Consider the following 8,683-nt stretch of genomic DNA (forward strand, 5'->3'; position numbering starts at 1 on the left):
AGCGTGTAGCTGGTTGAAGTTTAACAAGCATGTCTGTTCTGGGCTTAGTTTTTGACAGTGCAACCCTGAGGTTGCTTAGCATTGAGTCTGTTACTGTACTTTAAATTGTTTTATTTTTTAAAAGTATGCCATTGTTGAGAACCCTGACTCATATAGGTACAGGTATGTGGTGCCAAACTGGATAAGATCATCTACTGCATTCGCAGTCAGACAGGAGACCGCAACCAAGAACTGTTAACTGCATCTTGCATCAATCGGTTTATTCCAGAATAAAAATGATTACTTGTGTTTAAAAAGTAACAGTTCCAATCTAGACTGTTTAACAATAATTTCTACAGTAAAATGTACAGACGGCCTGAAATGTTCTATGTAGCTAGCTAGCTATTCGTTGTGTGCAACGGGATTTTTTGAAAAATAAACCTCGCACCTGAGACCTAGTACTGTACTCCCTTATTTCTGCTTATCACCACCTGTTATAAAATGACAACAATGCCTTGCTAGCTGACTTACTTTTCCACTGTCGAAACATTGCTTCCAGGAAGCATTCTGCCCTGTTCTGAAATAACTCCATGGGTTTACCGTCATGCTGTGGATGTTTGGTCAGGACGTGTCGTTTTAATTTGTTCGTTTTGTGAGACTCATTACTAAGCACTTCCCTGCACAAAACATTGTGGGCGCTCCTCGTGTTAAACCAAGATAGAGAAACTAATCGCTGTATTTGCATTTCATGACAATTGAGCTGTCAGAACTTGTGGCTACCTTGAGTCCATTTGGTGATGGCGAGTGGGAACGATCAAAGTGGCTGACAGCGCATCATCTACTTCTGAACGACAGCAATGCAGCGTGTGGGTCGTGGAGTGATCCTCAATAAAACTGCAGGAAAAATATCTGGTAAAGCACCCGGGCATCTCCTCCCACTCGCGCAGCTGCCAAACTGAGCAGAGGCACCGCTGCTAAGCAGAGTGCGCACTGCACAGAGAGCGCAGTTGCTCTTGGCCAAATCAATTCCAGTAATTAAACACTTAGTCCGACACGTCGCGACCCATACTTGATGGGCGAATTCGTTTAACATCTCTTGAAGCAATGGTCTTAAAACGTTGGACTATAAACTTTGAATAGGATTTGCGAATGTAGTTTAAGGCTGTATCACAGCCGGCCGTGATTGGGAGTCCCATAGGAACTGTCCCCAGTTCCCTGCGTCGTCCGGGTTAGCCTGGAGTAGGCCGCGATTGTAAATAAGAATTTGTTATTAACAGACTTGCCCATCTAAATAAAACAAATAATTAGGTATGCCAGGTTTTCCTTGAATCAGTGAAAATAACCAGTCCACTTGTCCCTCACAGCTTCCCTTTTTATCCATACTGAAATTGTTAATTACAACTCTGAGCAGGCATCCTTACTGCAGAACTTCGGGTAGAAAGAGAGGAAATCAAACTTGGACACCCATCTCTAAAAAGAGTGCCCACGCACACGAAAAATAAGCTTATTCTTTTCATTATTCTCCCCCATGTACCCAGTTCCCTACTTCATTTAGCTTTGGTGTTTATGGGAGAAGCACCTGAATCACTGCAGTGCCCCTCACTGTGGGCGAGTGAGTGGTGTGTATGTAAAGCTAGATCCTTCTCCAGGTAGAATACATCCCTTCTTCCTTGCATCCCACACAATCCAGAGAGAAACCTTCCTCTGGGCTCCAACACTTCAGCATTGAGTCTCAATCTCTCACCCGCGTCGGGAGGAGTGAGGTATACAAAACAAAATACCCAAATTGGCCACAGGGGGCGACTTGTGGAGTGGCAAGTAGACGATCATAATGGGTGGACTGCATGTATGTACCATATGGTGAAATTAGATATGAGGTAAGTCTCTGGCTGAACTGGCTCTTATTATTGTTAAGGAAAACTTTTTAAAAAAAGGTCCAATGCAGCCGTTATCTCAATATCAAATTATTTCTGGTTAACAATTTAGTACCTTATTGTGTTTGTTTTCAATTAAAATACAAACAAAAAAAGCTTTTTGGGAAAAAGAGCCATTTCTAAAGCAATAATTATGTTAGGACCATCTGGGAGTGGTCTGAGTGGGGAGGGGAAAACTGAATATAAGCTGTTATTGGCAGAAAGGTTTGGAACCCTTCCTTATTGGTCTATTAACTCATTTACCACCTGGTGATGTAACCAGGCAGGCATTTCTCCATCCCACCAAAACAGTCAGATGTCGAATTTTTTCAAACAGCTCTTACACTAAAATGGCATTATAATTATTTTTACAGTATTATTCCAACCTCAGTGTGTAAATATATATAAATAAAACAAGAAAATCACATTAATTGCCCCGTGCAGACAGTCACAGTTGAATCAAATTCAGAATGATAGGGACTTAAATGAGTGTTGCTGTGTAAATATCTGAGAAGGCAAGAGAATATCTCAATTGGATCTATTTGTTTGCACCCATAAATCAGTTGGCCAGAGATAAACAGTGTACTGCTCAAAACAATAATGTCTAGAGCCAGCCAGGTTGAACTGCGTGCACGCATCCTCCTCCAACAGACTGACCTGGTTTCCAGCTCTCTTGTAAACAGCCCACTGTTCTCTTATGCAACTGACTGTGAGAAACTGAGTGTGAGAGAGCAGCCCATTAAGCATGACACAGTGAGCTCCTCTCATCAACACCATGGCAGTTACGTGTATCAACAATCATCGGAGTTCTTCAGGACGTGGCCAGTTGTGTCTCGGACAGAATACAGAGAGAACGGAGATAACTACACTATAAGCTTTTAAATCAGTCAATCCCCTCAACATATAATGGTAGTGCTCTGGGCCTAGTTTTTCCAAAGTTATCAGATAGGACTAAATGCAAATAAATAGAACAGACAAATCATTGAGTTGAATATAAATGCAACATGTAAAGTGCTAGTCCCATGTTTCATGAACTGAAATAAAAGATCCCAGAAATGTTCCATATGCACAAAAAACATCTCAAATGTTGTGCACAAATTTGTTTATATCCCTGTTAGTGAGCATTTTATCCGTTGTCAAGATAATCCAGCCACCTGACAGGTGTGGCATATCAAGAAGCTGATTAAACAGCATGAACATTACACAGGTGCACTTTGTCCCTGGGACAAGGCCACTTTAAAATGTGCAGTTTTGACACAACACTATGCCACAGATGTCTCAAGTTGAGGGAGCATGCAATTGGCATGCTGACTGCAGGAATGTCCACCAGAGCTTTTGCCAGATCATTTAATATTAATTTCTCTACCATAAGCCACCAACATTGTTTTAGAAAATTTGGTAGCATGTCCAACCTGGCCTCACAACCGCAGACTGTGTGTAACCACGCCAGCCCAGGACCTCCACATCCGGATCGTCAGAAGGGGGAGGTGGGGAGGCGTATTTCTGTCTGTAATAAAACCCTTTTGTGGGGAAAAAAACTAATTCTGATTGGCTGGGCCTGGATCCCCAGAGGGTCAGCCTGGCCCCCAAATGGACAGGCCTATGCCCTCCTAGGCCCACCCATGGCTGCACCCCTGCCCAGTCATGTGAAATCCATAGATTAGGGACTAATTAATGCATTTCAATTGACTGATTTCCTTGTAAGAACTGTAACTCAGCAAAATCTTTGAAATTGGTGCATGCTGCGTTTATATTTTTGTTCAGTAGATTTCTTTGCATTTAGTCCTATAGCTGAAATCCAGATAACTTGGAAAAATTGGGCCCTGGAGACTGAAACTGAAAGGTTAAATGAATAAAGTAAATTATTTGTTTCAACACGCAGTATCAAATTGGTTCGAAGTTGCATGAAATGGCCATGCTACATTATCAAACTTACAGTTGTTTTGGTGAGATTAGACTGGTCTCCTCAGTGAATAGGAGGTCTCTTCCCTGGATGCACCGTACCATAATACACAGTGTAAACAGATCGGCCAAGGCACAGATACGCAGAGGACATGCCTTAATCGAGAGGCAATGCATTTCAGGCGCCATTTCAACAGAAATAAAACAAGTCTTTTTTAATTTAATTTAGCAGTTCGTTCAATTATGACATACCAGATATGAGCCACAGGAAAACCTTGAAAAGTCTTGACCTTGTGGTAATTGAGAGCTGAGCTGAACCTCCCTATGAGCACAAGGTATCAGAAAGACATTTTTAGTTGAAAAAAATCTTTCAACCAATTTTGCTCACTGGGCTTGTCTAATGTACAGTACTGCACAGTAAATCATTTTACCCTTCTAATCAACAATAACCCATAACATTAAATTGTGTAGCACAGAGAGAGATTTAATTGTATCGAGTGGAAAGCTGATATTGTATACAGACGAGAGAAGGAATATACAGTTAAAGTCAACATACACCTTAGCAAATACATTTAAACTCAGTTTCTCACAATTCCTGAAATTTAATTTTCCTGAGTACAAATTCCCTGTCTTAGGTCAGTTAGGGTCACCACTTTATTTTAAGAATGTGAAATGTCAGAATAATAGTAGAGAGTGATTTATTTCAGCTTTTCTTTCATCACATTCCCAGTGGGTCAGAAGTTTACATGCTACCAAATACAAATTGAGTGTATTGCCTTTAAAATTGTTTAACTTGGGTCAAACATTTCAGGTAGACTTCCACAAGCTTCCCACAAAAATTTGGGTGAATTGTGGCCCATTCCTCCTGACAGAGCTGGAGTAACTGAGTCAGGTCTGTAGGCCTCCTTGCTCGCACACACTTTTTCAGTTCTGCCCACAAATGCTCTATAGGATTGAGGTCAGGGCTTTGTGATGGTCATTCCAATAGCTTGTCTTTGTTGTCCTTAAGCCATTTTGCCACAACTTTGGAAGTATGCTTGGGGTCATTGTCCATTTGGAAGACCCATTTGCGACCAAGCTTTAAACTTCCTGACTGAGGTCTTGAGATGTTGCTTCAATATATCCACATTATTTCCCTACCTCATGATGCCATCTATTTTGTGAAGTGCACCAGCCCCTCCTGCAGCAAAGCACCCCTACAACATGATGCTGCCACCCCCATGCTTCACGGTTGGGATGGTGTTCTTCGGCTTGCAAGCCTCCCCCTTTTTCCTGCAAACATAATGGTCGTTATGGCCAAACGGTTCTATTTTTGTTTCATTAGACCAGAGGACATTTCTCCAAAAAGAAAGATATTTGTCCCCATGTGCACTTGCAAACCGTAGTCTGGCTTTCTATGGCGGTTTTGGAGCAGTGGCTTCTTCCTTGCTGAGCGGCCTTTAAGGTTATGTTGATATAGGACTCGTTCTACTGTGGATATAGATACTTTTGTACCCGTTTCCTCCAGCATCTTCACAAGGTGCTTTTCTGTTGTTTTGGGATGGATTTGCACTTTTCGCACCAAAGTACGTTAATCTCTAGGAGACCAAACGAGTCTCCTCCCTGAGCGGTATGATGGCTGCATGGTCCTATGGTGTGTATACTTGTGTACTATTCTTTGTACAGATGAACGTGGTACCTTCAGGCATTTGGTAATTTCTCCCAAGGATGAACCAGACTTGTGGAGGTCTACAATTTCTTTTCTGAGGTCTTGGCTGATTTATTTTGATTTTCCCATGATGTCAAGCAAAGAGGCACTGGGTTTGAAGATAGGCTAATTGACATAATTTGAGTCAATTGGAGGTGTACCTGTGGATGTATTTCAAGGCCTATCAGAAGCTTCTTAAGCCACGACATAATTTTCTGGAATCTTCCAAGCCGTTTAAAAGGCACAGTCAACTCTGTATATGTAAACTTCTGACCAACTGGAATTGTGATACAGTGATTTGTAAGTGAAATAATCTGTCTAAAAAAATAAAATAAAAAAATTGTTGGAAAAATGACTTGTGTCATGTACAAAAGTAGAGGTAGAGTAGAGGTCCTAACCGCAAAAACTAGTTTAAGAAATTTGTGGAGTGGGACCAAACGACCACCCCTTATCACTGTCAAACGCTCCCTGAAACACTTCTGCGAGCAGGCCTTTCTAATCGACCTGGCCGGGGTATCCTGGAATGACATTGACCTCATCCCATCAGTAGATGATGCCTGGCTATTCTTTAAAAAGTGCCTTCCTCACCATCTTAAATAAGCATGCCCCTCTCAAAAAATGTAGAACTAGGAATAGATAAAGTCCTTAGTTCACTTCAGACCTGTCTGCCCTTGACCAGCACAAAAACATCCTGTGGCGTTCTGCATTAGCATCGAATAGCCCCTGTGATATGCAACTTTTCAGGGAAGTTAGGAACAAATATACGCAGTTTGAAAAAGCTTGCCTTAGCTTTTCTAACAGAAATTTGCATCCTGTAGTACTAACTCAAAAAAGTTCTGGGACACTGTATAGTCCATGGAGAATAAGAGCACCTCCTCCCAGCTGCCCACTGCTCTGAGGCTAGGAAACACTCACCACCGATAAATCCACTATAATTGAGAATTTCAATAAGCATTTCTCTATGACTGGCCATGCTTTCCATATGGCTACCCCTACCCCGGTCAACTGCCCGGCATCCTCCACAGCAACCCGCCAAAGCCCCCACCATTTTTCCTTCACCCAAATCCAGATAGCTGATGTTCTAAAAGAGCTGCAAAATCTGGACACCTACAAATCAGGCGGACTAGACAATCTGGAACCTCTTTCTAAAATTATCTGCCAAAATTGTTGCAACCCCTATTACTAGCCTGTTCAACCTCTTTCGTATCGTCTGAGATTCCCAAAGATTGGAAAGCTGCCGCGGTCATCCCCCTCTTCAAAGGGGGTGACACTAGATTACTGACCATTTCGAATCCCACCATACCTTCTCCGCTATGCAATCTGGTTTCAGAGCTTGTCATGGGTGCACCTCAGCCACGCTCAAGGTTCTAAACGACGTCATAACCGCCATCGATAAGAGACATTACTGTGCCGTATTCATCGACCTGGCCAAGGCTTTCGACTCTGTCAATCACAACATTCTTATTGGCAGACTCGACAGCCTTGGTTTCTTAAATGATTGCCTCGCCTGGTTTACCAACTACTTCTCTGATAGAGTTCAGTGTGTCAAATCGGAGGGCCTTGTTGTCCGGACCTCTGACAGGCTCTATGGGTGTGCCACAGGGTTCAATTCTCGGGCAGACTCTCTTTTCTGTATACATCAATGATGTTGCTCTTGCTGCTGGTGATTCTCTGATCTACCTCTACGCAGACGACACCATTCTGTATACTTCTGGCCACTCCTTGGACACTGTGTTAACTAACCTCTTTCCGTGGCCTCCAACTGCTCTTAAACACAAGTAAAACTAAATGCATGCTATTCAATCGATCACTAGCCACACCTGCTCGCCTGTCCAGCATCACTACTCTGGACGGCTCGGACTTAGAATACGTGGACAACTACAAATACCTGGGTGTCTGGTTAAACTGTAAACTCTCCTTCCAGACTCACATTAAGCCTCTCCAATCCAAAATTAAATCTAGAATCGGCTTCTTATATCGCAACAAAGCATCCTTCACTCATGCTGCCAAACATACCCTCGTAAAACTGACCATCCTACCGATCCTCGACTTCAGTGATGTCATCTATAAAATAGTCTCCAACACTCTACTCAACAAACTGGATGCAGTCTATCACAGTGCCATCTGTTTTGTCACCAAAGCCCCATACACTACCCACCATTGCGACCTGTACACTCTTGTTGGTTGGCCCTCGCTTCATACTCGTTGCCAAACCCACTGGCTACAGGTTATCTACAAGTCTCTGCTAGGTAAAGCCCCGCCTTATCTCAGCTCAATGGTCACCATAGCAGCACCCACTCGTAGCACGCGCTCCAGCAGGTATATCTCACTGGTCACCCAAAAGCCAATTCCTCTTTTGGTCGTCTTTCCTTCCAGTTCTCTGCTGCCCATGACTGGAAGGAATTGCAAAAAAATCTCTGAAGCTGGAGACTCACATCTCCCTCACTAGCTTTAAGCACCAGCTGTCAGAGCAGCTTACAGATCACTGCACCTGTACATAGCCCATCTGTAAACAGCCCATGTATTTACCTACCTCATCCCCATACTGGTATTTATTTAGCTCCTTTGCACCCCAGTAGCTCTACCTGCACATTCATCTTCTGCCGATCTACCATTCCAGTGTTTAATTGCTATATTGTAATTACTTCGCCACCATGGCCTATTTATTTCCTTAACTTACCTCATTTGCACTCACTGTATATAGACTTTTTGTTTTCTTTAGTTCTATTGTATTATTGACTGTATGTTTTGTTTATTCCATGTGTAACTCTGTTGTTGTATGGTGTCGAATTGATACGCTTTCATCTTGGCCAGATCACAGTTGCAAATGAGAACCTGTTCTCAACTAGCCTAACCTAGTTAAATAAAGGTGAATTTTTTAAAAATCTACTTTGGCATGTGTAAGCACCGACAGACTTACCATTAGGCAGAACTGGAAATTCTCAGGCCTTCCATCATCAAGGGACTTCATGAGCTGGGCTCTATCTGCCACTATCGGCCTTCTGCACCTGCAGTGGAAGATGTCTGAGCTACAGCGGTTTTTGTCAGAACAGGAAGCATCCCGGAAATCGTTATTCTCACGAAAATGTTTGTAGCGTCAGAGTACACTAATATGACCCCTCTATGGAAATGAGACTCACGAACACAATGTTCTCAGTTTTGCTCCTTCCCGACAAGCGTCACAATAATTCTGAAGGTTGCC

This window comes from Oncorhynchus tshawytscha, linkage group LG13 (assembly GCF_018296145.1).
Source record: "Oncorhynchus tshawytscha isolate Ot180627B linkage group LG13, Otsh_v2.0, whole genome shotgun sequence".
In the NCBI taxonomy this organism is placed as follows: Eukaryota; Metazoa; Chordata; class Actinopteri; order Salmoniformes; family Salmonidae; genus Oncorhynchus; species Oncorhynchus tshawytscha.